This window comes from Chlorocebus sabaeus, chromosome 23, assembly GCF_047675955.1.
Source record: "Chlorocebus sabaeus isolate Y175 chromosome 23, mChlSab1.0.hap1, whole genome shotgun sequence".
NCBI classification, from domain to species: domain Eukaryota; kingdom Metazoa; phylum Chordata; class Mammalia; order Primates; family Cercopithecidae; genus Chlorocebus; species Chlorocebus sabaeus.
In genome coordinates, this window is record NC_132926.1 from 791,485 (window position 1) to 804,372 (window position 12,888).

Sequence of the window (12,888 nt, forward strand, 5' to 3'; positions counted from 1 at the left end):
CAAGCTCTCAGTGGTACGGTTCCTCCCTATTTGGTCCAATCTCTTGTCGGGCAGCTCCAGCTTCTGGGGTCTGTTAACAACACTCACTCTTTGTCTGCCCCGATCCTAAGGTAATAGCCGCTTTCTGCTATTAAATTTTTGCTTTACCTCACTGTGCCATTTGACTTTTCAGTTCATCCAACCTTTTGTAACTAGTTCCTTGTATTAAATTTTGTTTGTAAAACTGCCTGACGTAAAGACGTCTGCTTCCAGGAAGATGGAACAGACACACTTTACCATATTTTTTCTGCTAAGTAGAACTAAAAGTCCTGTACATTATATTTAAAACACATAAGAAGACTCTGAAAGGTAGAGAGAAGAAGGCAGACTGGCCAGGGACGTCAGGATCAAAATGATGGTGCTGGGTCTCCAGGTTTCCTTTTTGCCTCATATATGTGAGACTGGATGCTGGAGAAACTGGCAACCCAGAGCTGATAATGGGTGAAGATAAACAAGCCCCAACAAGAGCCTGCTCTCTCAAATCAAAGGACCTCGAAATGGGCAGCCTTGCAAGACATAAAACTTTAGAAAATAACTGCCTGACAGTAGCCAAACCCCATAGAAAAATTAGTGTCCCATTTCTACCCCTACTCCCACCGGCAAAGCCTGAGTGGGAAACCTTGGGTCCTGTCTTTGCCAGGCTGTAATGGGGATGCCAAATGACAGGGCTGCAAAATATGTAAAGCAAAAATGATAGAACTACAAGATAAAATAGACAAATCCAGAATTAGATTGAAAATGCCAACACCCCTCTCTCAACTGACAGAATAACTCGATAGAAAACCAGAAAGATATAGAAGAACTCTAACACCACCCACTAACAGAATCTAACAGAAGTTTCTAGAACACTATACCCAGCAGCAGCAGAATACACATTCCTTTCAAGTGTCCACAGTACACATACTAAGACAAGCCACATCATGAATCACAAAGCAAACCTCAACAAATTTTAAAGAACTGAAACCCCATGGAAGGTGATCTTTGACCACAGTAGAATCAGACCAACATGAGAAAGATGACAGAAAAATCTCCCAACACTTTGGTAAGTAAACAACATAGTTCTAAATTATTTTTCGGTCGAAGAGGATGTCTCAAGGGAAATAAAAAAAATACATTGAACTGAATGAAAATACAACATATCAAAATTTGTAGGTCACAGCAAAAGCAGTGCTAAGAGGAAAATTTATAGTGCTACTGCTTACATTAGAAAAGAGATGAAGTCTTAGATCAGTAATCTAAGCTCTGACAAGTTGAGGTCACTCACACCTGCAATTCTAGCACTTTGGGAGGTTAAGGCAGGAGGACTGCTGGAGGCTAGGAGTTCAAGACCAGCCTGGGCAACACAGTGAGACCTTGTCTCTACAAAAATTTAAAAAAACTGGCTGGGTGCAGTGGCTCATGCCTGTATTCTCAGCACTTTGGGAGGCTGAGGCAGGCAGATCATAAGGTCAAGAGATCGAGACCATCCTGGCCAACATGGTGAAACCCTGTCTCTATTAAAAATATGAAAATTAGCTGGGCATGGTGGCATGCACCTATAGTCCCAGTGATTCGGGAGGCTGAGGCAAGGGAATCACTTGAATCTGAGAGGCAGAGGTTGCAGTGAGCCGAGATCGCTCCACTGCACTCCAGCCTGGCAACAGAGCGAGACTCCGTCTTAAAAAATTTTTTTTCCAGGTGTAGTGGTGCAAGCCTGTCATGCCAGCTACTTAAGAGGATGAAGTGGAAGAATCACTTGAGCCCAGGAGGTGGAGGCTGCATTGAGCTATGATCTCACCACTGTACTCCAGCCTGGGTGACAGCGCAAGACCCTGTCTCAAAAAAAAAAAAAGAAAAAAAAAAATTCTAAACTCCCACTTTGAGAGCCTAGACGGAACAGAGCTCAGTGAAGTGAGTGTTGATAAGGTTTAAAGCAGTGTTAAGAGAAGGCAGCAAAGGATGGCAAAGCATCCAAGTTTAGCAGCAATAGAAAGTGCTAGTGCTCTTCAGGCCTGAAGGCACAAGAAGCAGGAGTTTTTGCTGAAAACTGGTGTGAACTGTAGCTCTAGGATAAGAGAGTCTGGCAGGAGCTTGGTATGTGTTAGAGAAATGCAGTCACTGCCAATTTGGAAGGAGGGAGCCAGGGATTGAATAAACACAGTGACTTCTCTCTCTTTGTGCCCTCTGATATCCTACAGTGCTGCCCATTGACTGAATGCATTAGGAAGCCAGAGGGCAGGGAAGACTTGCTGATCCAGAGAGGTCTCCCAGAGCATAGAATAGGATGGAGAGGGGTAGAGGGTAGGTTTGGAGAGACAAATGGAGAATATTCAGCATAGTTTCTTTCGAGTTTAGCAAATAACTTCAATTGTAAGCCAAATATTTTCTAGAAAAATCTCTGGACTACTTTAATAAATTTGAGAGCTATTTGTAATGATCAAATTTGTAGGAATTTGAATAGAATGTTATATTTTAAAGAGAGAGATATTTGAAAATAATTTCTTCATTTGTTTTAATACCTGCTCTACCCCCATCCCCCCCACCATACTATATGTAATCAACAGTTTATAAAAGAAATATTGCTAAGCAATGATAGATATCAGCTTGTGGTTAGAAGTGTCGTGAGCAGTCTAATGTTTGACTCTTGGCTTTGCCCTTTTCTTTTTGGGTGATCTTGGGCAAATTACTTACTCTGAGCTTCTGTTTAGTCATCTGCAAAACAGATGTGATAATATCCACTTCCTACAATGGTTGTATAGTTAAGAGAATTAAATGAAAGATGCATGTGAAGGCACCTGGTAGGCACTCAGTACATTCTGATTGAATTTGAATCACAAATTCCAAATTAGTGGCTTCAAAATTCATGAAGTGAGGCCACAAGTTAGAATGAAGAGTGAATTTTTAAAATAAGAAAATCTGCATTTCAACTGTTAATGTCATCTATCACTCAATCAACAATTATGATAATATGATCAGCAAATGTTCTCTATTGATGGATTTTCACCATGTTTTGATTACAAATGTGAAATTTTGCTAGGATTCAACTTGTATTAGGAATGCAATTTCTTAATTATCTGATAACTTGCAAAAAATCCCCCAAACAAAAGAAAACAAAAGCAAGCCCTTTATTATAGGATGTTGGTTACATCAAGACTTTGTACTTCACTCATTTAGTCAAAAGTGAGCATTACTGGTGAACATCAGCTATAGGGAAGCCTGAGGTGCATCATTTTGCAGCCCCTCTCAAACAAGTTGCCATGGTAATGTTGACATTCATAAACTCTTGACCTTCTACTCGGGGGGGCGAAGCAAGATGGCCGAATAGGAACAGCTCCAGTCTCCAACTCCCAGCGCGAGCGACACAGAAGACCGGTGATTTCTGCATTTTCAACTGAGGTACTGGGTTCATCTCACTGGGGAGTGCCAGACGATCGGTGCTGGTCAGCTGCTGCAGCCCGACCAGCGAGAGCTGAAGCAGGGCGAGGCATTGCCTCACCTGGAAAGCGTAAGGGGGAAGGGAATCCCTTTTCCTAGCCAGGGGAACTGAGACACACAACACCTGGAAAATCGGGTAACTCCCACCCCAATACTGCGCTTTAAGCAAACAGGCACACCAGGAGATCATATCCCACACCTGGCCGGGAGGGTCCCACACCCACAGAGCCTCCCTCATTGCTAGCACAGCAGTCTGTGATCTACCGGCAAGGCAGCAGCGAGGCTGGGGGAGGGGCGCCCGCCATTGCTGAGGCTTAAGTAGGTAAACAAAGCTGCTGGGAAGCTCGAACTGGGTGGAGCTCACAGCAGCTCAAGGAAACCTGCCTGTCTCTGTAGACTCCACCTCTGGGGACAGGGCACAGTAAACAATAACAAACGCAGCAGCTCTGCAGACGCAAACGACTCTGTCTGACAGCTTTGAAGAGAGCAGTGGATCTCCCAACACGGAGGTTGAGATCTGAGAAGGGACAGACTCCCTGCTCAAGTGGGTCCCTGACCCCTGAGTAGCCTAACTGGGAGACATCCCCCACTAGGGGCAGTCTGACACCCCACACCTCACAGGGTGGAGTACACCCCTGAGAGGAAGCTTCCAAAGCAAGAATCAGACAGGTACACTCGCTGTTCAGAAATATTCTATCTTCTGCAGCCTCTGCTGCTGATACCCAGGCAAACAGGGTCTGGAGTGGACCTCAAGCAATCTCCTACAGCTACAACCTACAGCTGAGGATCCTGACTGTTAGAAGGAAAGCTATCAAACAGGAAGGACACCTACACCAAAACCCCATCAGTACATCACCATCATCAAAGACCAGAGGCAGATAAAACCACAAAGATGGGGAAAAAGCAGGGCAGAAAAGCTGGAAATTCAAAAAATAAGAGCGCATCTCCCCCGGCAAAGGAGCACAGCTCATCGCCAGCAACGGATCAAAGCTGGACGGAGAATGACTTCGACGAGATGAGAGAAGAAGGCTTCAGTCCATCAAATTTCTCAGAGCTAAAGGAGGAATTACGTACCCAGCGCAAAGAAACTAAAAATCTTGAAAAAAAAGTGGAAGAATTGATGGCTAGAGTAATTAATGCAGAGAAGCTCACAAACGAAATGAAAGAGACGAAAACCATGGCACGAGAAATACGTGACAAATGCACAAGCTTCAGTAACCGACTCGATCAACTGGAAGAAAGAATGTCAGCGATTGAGGATCAAATGAATGAAATGAAGCGAGAAGAGAAACCAAAAGAAAAAAGAAGAAAAAGAAATGAACAAAGCCTGCAAGAAGTATGGGATTATGTAAAAAGACCAAATCTACGTCTGATTGGGGTGCCTGAAAGTGAGGGGGAAAATGGAACCAAGTTGGAAAACACTCTTCAGGATATCATCCAGGAGAACTTCCCCAACCTAGTAGGGCAGGCCAACATTCAAATCCAGGAAATACAGAGAACGCCACAAAGATACTCCTCGAGAAGAGCAACTCCAAGACACATAATTGCCAGATTCACCAAAGTTGAAATGAAGGAAAAAATCTTAAGGGCAGCCAGAGAGAAAGGTCGGGTTACCCACAAAGGGAAGCCCATCAGACTAACAGCAGATCTCTCGGCAGAAACTCTTCAAGCCAGAAGAGAGTGGGGGCCAATATTCAACATTCTTAAAGAAAAGAATTTTAAACCCAGAATTTTATATCCAGCCAAACTAAGTTTCATAAGTGAAGGAGAAATAAAATCCTTTACAGATAAGCAAATGCTTAGAGATTTTGTCACCACTAGGCCTGCCTTACAAGAGACCCTGAAGGAAGCACTAAACATGGAAAGGAACAACCGGTACCAGCCATTGCAAAAACATGCCAAAATGTAAAGACCATCAAGGCTAGGAAGAAACTGCATCAACTAACGAGCAAAATAACCAGTTAATATCATAATGGCAGGATCAAGTTCACACATAACAATCTTAACCTTAAATGTAAATGGACTAAATGCTCCAATTAAAAGACACAGACTGGCAAACTGGATAAAGAGTCAAGATCCCTCAGTCTGCTGTATTCAGGAGACCCATCTCACACGCAGAGACATACATAGGCTCAAAATAAAGGGATGGAGGAAGATTTACCAAGCAAATGGAGAACAAAAAAAAGCGGGAGTTGCAATACTAGTCTCTGATAAAACAGACTTTAAACCATCAAAGATCAAAAGAGACAAAGAAGGCCATTACATAATGGTAAAGGGATCAATTCAACAGGAAGAGCTAACTATCCTAAATATATATGCACCCAATACAGGAGTACCCAGATTCATAAAGCAAGTCCTTAGAGACTTACAAAGAGACTTAGACTCCCATACAATAATAATGGGAGACTTCAACACTCCACTGTCAACATTAGACAGATCAACGAGACAGAAAGTTAACAAGGATATCCAGGAATTGAACTCATCTCTGCAGCAAGCAGACCTAATAGACATCTATAGAACTCTCCACCCCAAATCAACAGAATATACATTCTTCTCAGCACCACATCGTACTTACTCCAAAATTGACCACGTAATTGGAAGTAAAGCACTCCTCAGCAAATGTACAAGAACAGAAATTATAACAAACTGTCTCTCAGACCACAGTGCAATCAAACTAGAACTCAGGACTAAGAAACTCAATCAAAACCGCTCAACTACATGGAAACTGAACAACCTGCTCCTGAATGACTACTGGGTACATAACGAAATGAAGGCAGAAATAAAGATGTTCTTTGAAACCAATGAGAACAAAGATACAACATACCAGAATCTCTGGGACACATTTAAAGCAGTGTGTAGAGGGAAATTTATAGCACTAAATGCCCACAAGAGAAAGCAGGAAAGATCTAAAATTGACACTCTAACATCGCAATTAAAAGAACTAGAGAAGCAAGAGCAAACACATTCGAAAGCTAGCAGAAGGCAAGAAATAACTAAGATCAGAGCAGAACTGAAGGAGATAGAGACACAAAAAACCCTCCAAAAAATCAATGAATCCAGGAGTTGGTTTTTTGAAAAGATCAACAAAATTGACAGACCACTAGCAAGACTAATAAAGAAGAAAAGAGAGAAGAATCAAATCGACGCAATTAAAAATGATAAAGGGGATATCACCACCGACCCCACAGAAATACAAACTACCATCAGAGAATACTATAAACACCTCTACGCAAATAAACTGGAAAATCTAGAAGAAATGGATAATTTCCTGGACACTTACACTCTTCCAAGACTAAACCAGGAAGAAGTTGAATCCCTGAATAGATCAATAGTAGGCTCTGAAATTGAGGCAATAATTAATAGCCTACCAACCAAAAAAAGTCCAGGACCAGATGGATTCACAGCTGAATTCTACCAGAGGTACAAGGAGGAGCTGGTACCATTCCTTCTGAAACTATTCCAATCAATAGAAAAAGAGGGAATCCTCCCTAACTCATTTTATGAGGCCAACATCATCCTGATACCAAAGCCTGGCAGAGACACAACAAAAAAAGAGAATTTTAGACCAATATCCCTGATGAACATCGATGCAAAAATCCTCAATAAAATACTGGCAAACCGGATTCAGCAGCACATCAAAAAGCTTATCCACCATGACCAAGTGGGCTTCATCCCTGGGATGCAAGGCTGGTTCAACATTCGCAAATCAATAAACATAATCCAGCATATAAACAGAACCAAAGACAAGAACCACATCATTATCTCAATAGATGCAGAAAAGGCTTTTGACAAAATTCAACAGCCCTTCATGCTAAAAACGCTCAATAAATTTGGTATTGATGGAAAGTACCTCAAAATAATAAGAGCTATTTATGACAAACCCACAGCCAATATCATACTGAATGGGCAAAAACTGGAAAAATTCCCTTTGAAAACTGGCACAAGACAGGGATGCCCTCTCTCACCACTCCTATTCAACATAGTGTTGGAAGTTCTGGCTAGGGCAATCAGGCAAGAGAAAGAAATCAAGGGGATTCAGTTAGGAAAAGAAGAAGTCAAATTGTCCCTGTTTGCAGACGACATGATTGTATATTTAGAAAACCCCATTGTCTCAGCCCAGAATCTCCTTAAGCTGATCAGCAACTTCAGCAAAGTCTCAGGATACAAAATTAATGTGCAAAAATCACAAGCATTCTTATACACCAGTGACAGTCAAACAGAGAGCCAAATCAGGAATGAACTTCCATTCACAATTGCTTCAAAGAGAATAAAATACCTAGGAATCCAACTTACAAGGGATGTAAAGGACCTCTTCAAGGAGAACTACAAACCACTGCTCAGTGAAATAAAAGAGGACACAAACAAATGGAAGAACATACCATGCTCATGGATAGGAAGAATCAATATCGTGAAAATGGCCATACTGCCCAAGGTAATTTATAGATTCAATGCCATCCCCATCAAGCTACCAATGAGCTTCTTCACAGAATTGGAAAAAACTGCTTTAAAGTTCATATGGAACCAAAAAAGAGCCCGCATCTCCAAGACAATCCTAAGTCAAAAGAACAAAGCTGGAGGCATCACGCTACCTGACTTCAAACTATACTACAAGGCTACAGTAACCAAAACAGCATGGTACTGGTACCAAAACAGAGATATAGACCAATGGAACAGAACAGAGTCCTCAGAAATAATACCACACATCTACAGCCATCTGATCTTTGACAAACCTGAGAGAAACAAGAAATGGGGAAAGGATTCCCTATTTAATAAATGGTGCTGGGAAAATTGGCTAGCCATAAGTAGAAAGCTGAAACTGGATCCTTTCCTTACTCCTTATACGAAAATTAATTCAAGATGGATTAGAGACTTAAATGTTAGACCTAATACCATAAAAATCCTAGAGGAAAACCTAGGTAGTACCATTCAGGACATAGGCATGGGCAAAGACTTCATGTCTAAAACACCAAAAGCAACGGCAGCAAAAGCCAAAATTGACAAATGGGATCTCATTAAACTAAAGAGCTTCTGCACAGCAAAAGAAACTACCATCAGAGTGAACAGGCAACCTACAGAATGGGAGAAAATTTTTGCAATCTACTCATCTGACAAAGGGCTAATATCCAGAACCTACAAAGAACTCAAACAAATTAACAAGAAAAAAACAAACAACCCCATCAAAAAGTGGGCAAAGGATATGAACAGACATTTCTCAAAAGAAGACATTCATACAGCCAACAGACACATGAAAAAATACTCATCATCACTGGCCATCAGAGAAATGCAAATCAAAACCACAGTGAGATACCATCTCACACCAGTTAGAATGGCGATCATTCAAAAGTCAGGAAACAACAGGTGCTGGAGAGGATGTGGAGAAATAGGAACACTTTTACACTGTTGGTGGGATTGTAAACTAGTTCAACCATTATGGAAAACAGTATGGCGATTCCTCAAGGATCTAGAACTAGATGTACCATATGACCCAGCCATCCCATTACTAGGTATATACCCAAAGGATTATAAATTATGCTGCTATAAAGACACATGCACACGTATATTTATTGCAGCACTATTCACAATAGCAAAGACTTGGAACCAACCCAAATGTCCATCAGTGACAGATTGGATTAAGAAAATGTGGCACATATACACCATGGAATACTATGCAGCCATAAAAAAGGATGAGTTTGTGTCCTTTGTAGGGACATGGATGCAGCTGGAAACCATCATTCTCAGCAAACTATCACAAGAACAGAAAACCAAACACCACATGTTCTCACTCATAGGCGGGAACTGAACAATGAGATCACTTGGACTCGGGAAGGGGAACATCACACACCGGGGCCTATCATGGGGAGGGGGGAGGGGGGAGGGATTGCATTGGGAGTTATACCTGATGTAAATGATGAGTTGATGGGTGCAGCACACCAACATGGCACAAGTATACATATGTAGCAAACCTGCACGTTGTGCACATGTACCCTACAACTTGAAGTTTAATAATAATAAATAAATAAAAAATAAATAAATAAAAATAAACTCTTACTAGAGACTACTGAGAGCGTAGGGGAAAAACAAATATTGCACGTAGGGTTTTGATTCAAGAACATTTTACTTTCTGTGGTGTTAGCCAGGTTTCCTTTTTAGTTGCAAGCTCAGATTTGGTTATTACATTTATCAATTTTAGCAATCTTTGTTTCTATTAACTATGCTTTTACTGGCATACTTGTCAAGAACAAGAGCAAGTGGTACAACTCTAGTAGGCAGGTATGTTTTACACATAAGAATTACCCTGCTGGGGCCGGGCGCGGTGGCTCAAGCCTGTAATCCTAGCACTTTGGGAGGCCGAGACGGGCGGATCACGAGGTCAGGAGATCGAGACCATCCTGGCTAACATGGTGAAACCCCGTCTCTACTAAAAAATACAAAAAACTAGCCGGGCGCGGTGGCGGGCGCCTGTAGTCCCAGCTACTCGGGAGGCTGAGGCAGGAGAATGGCGTGAACCCGGGAGGCGGAGCTTGCAGTGAGCTGAGATCGGCCACTGCACTCCAGCCTGGGCGACAGAGCGAGACTCCGTCTCAAAAAAAAAAAAAAAAAAAAAAAGAATTACCCTGCTGGGTCAAAGCCACACTCTTTGTATCTTGCCGGTGACAGAAGCCCCTAGAATCATATCAGTTTCCCTTCCAAAGCAGTTTTAAGATACCCATGGATCTGCTACCACTAAATTTTTTTTCAACAAAAGACTGTGGTGTAAGGGATTATTTACATTTGAATGGTCAAAATTTTTTTAGCAGCAGCACATTCCTTCTCTGCACAAACACATACACAAAATCTTTTCAAATCCATCATATAATGAGCAGCACCATGAGAGCAGGAACCTCATTAGCTCCATTTGCCACCACACCCCTGGTGCCTAGAACAGTGACTGGCACATAGTAGAAGCAGTACAGGATGGTGGCTTAGAGCAGGGGTTAGCATAGTATTTCTATAAAGTACCAAGTAGTAAATATTTCAGGGTTTGTGGGTCATATGATCTTTGCCACCTCTACTCAACTCTGCTGTTGTAGTAAGAGCAGGCATTAACAACACATAAGTGAATGGGCATTTCCGTGTTCCAATAAAACTTTATTGACAAAAATACAGGCAAAGTACTGGATTTTGCCCATGGGCCATAGTTTAGCAATCCAATCTGCCAACTGTAGTTTAAAACATGAACTCTGCACCTGGTCTGCCAGGTGTTTATCCTGGCACTACCACTGTGATCTTGTTATTAAGTTATTAATATGGGCAGCTGTTAAGTTCTTTGTGCCTCAGTTTCTTTATCTATGAAAAAGGGGGTCATGATAGATATTATGATATAGTTGTTAAGATTGTATGAGTGAATAGTGTGAAGCTTTAGGATAAGGACTTGCCTTGTATATCAGTGTTCATTATTATTTTTGCTGAATGGACGTCAGATGGACAAATCAATCTTTAAGGATACAAGACACAGGATGCCTTTAAAATCTATAGCATTTTACTCTCTCTCTTTTTTTTTTTTTTCTTTTTGAGACAGAGTCTCTCTCCATCACCCAGGCTGGAGTGCAGTGGTGTGATCTTGGCTCACTGCAACTTCTGCCTCCCGGGTTCAAACAATTCTCCTGCCTCAGCCTCCCAAGTAGCTGGGATTGTAGGCTCCCACCACCATGCCCAGCTAATTTTTTTTTTTTTTTTTTTTTTTTTTTTGTATTTTTAGTAGAGATGGGGTTTTGCCATGTTGGCCAGGCTGGCCTCGAACTTCTGACCTCAGGTGATTCACCCGCGTTGACCTCCCAAAGTGCTGGGATTACAGGTGTGAGCCACCGTACCCAGCCACATTTTACTCTCTTTAAAAGTAGTCAGTGACAAGCTGGGGGAACAACACATGTGAAAATGCAGACTTTGGATATATGTTATAATTTTCGTCCCAGCATCCTATTTACAGTCACGCACTATGAAATAATATTTTGGTCAATAATGGACCATCCATATGACAGTGGTCCTATAAGATTAAAATGGAGCCAAAAAATTCCTATTGCCCAGTGATGTCGTAGCCCTCTTAACATCATAGAACTCACAATGCATTACTTATGTGTGTGTAGTGTTTATTTTTATTTTTAAATTAAGACAGAGTCTTGCTCTGTCACCTAGGCCGGCATGCAGTGGCATGATCTTGGCTCACTGCAGTCTCCATTTCCCAGGTTTCGACCATCCTCCCACCTCAGCTTCCTGAGTTGCTGGGAACTTCAGATGCGTGTCAGCCAATTTTTTGTATTTTTTCTGTAGAGCCAGGGTTTCACCATGTTGCCCAGGCTGGTCTCAAACTCCAGAGCTCAAGTGACCCACCTGCTTTGACCTCCCAAAGTGCTGAGATTACAGACATGTGCCATCGTGCCTGGCTACTTACATGTTTGTGGTGATGCTGGTGTAAACAAACCTACTGTGCTGTTAGTCAAATAAAAGTATAGCACATATGGTTATGTACAGCACATAGTATTTGATAATAAATTACTATATTACTGGTTTATGTATTTACTATACTATACTTTTATTATTTTAGAGTGTACATCTATTTATTTAAAAAAATAAAAGTTTGGCCAGCTGCAATGGCTCATGCTTGTAATCACAGCACTTTGGGAGGCCAAGGCAGGAGGATGGCTTGAGGCCAGGAGTTCAAGACCAGCCTGGGCAACAAAGCAAGACCCTGTGTCTACAAAACATTTTTTTTTTTTAATTAGCTGGGCATGGTGGTGTACACCTGTAGTCCTAGATACTCAGGAGGCTGAGATGGGGGGATTGCTTGAGTTCAGGTGTTCAAGGCTGGAGTGAACTGTGATTATATCACTGCACTCCAGCCTGGATGACAGAGACTCTGTCTCTAAAAATAAAATATAAATAAAAAGTTAACTGTAAAACAGCCTCAGGCAGGTCCTTCAGTAGATATTCCAGAAGAAGGCATTGTTATCATAGGAGATGAGGGCTCTGTATTATTGACCCTGAATATCTTCCAGTGGGACAAGATGTGGAGGTGGAAGACAGTGATATTGATGATCCTGACCCTGTGGAGGCCTAGGCCTGTGTTTGTGTCTTAGTTTTTAATAAAAAAGTTTAAAAAGTAAAAAAAAAAAAATTAATAGAAAAGAGCTTATAGAAATATAAAGAAAGAAAATATTTTTGTATAGCTATACAATGTGTTTGTGTTTTACGTTGTCTTTGCAAGAGTCAAAAAGTTAAAAAGAAGTTTATAAAATAAGAAACTGATAGTAAGATACGGTTAATTTATTATTGAAGAAAGAAAAACATTTAAAATAAATTTAGTGTAGCCTATGTGTGCAGTGTTTATAAAGTCTACAGTAGTACACGGTAATGTCCTAGGCCTTCACATTCACTCATCAATCATCGACTGACTCACCT

General features: G+C 41.4%; 1 protein-coding gene across 2 annotated transcripts in view; it reads right to left on the minus strand.

Annotated features, from left to right (window-relative positions):
- Positions 1-12,888, minus strand: part of LOC119621912 (olfactory receptor 2V1-like) — a 211,369-nt gene that overhangs the window by 167,648 nt on the left and 30,833 nt on the right. The window lies entirely within an intron of this gene.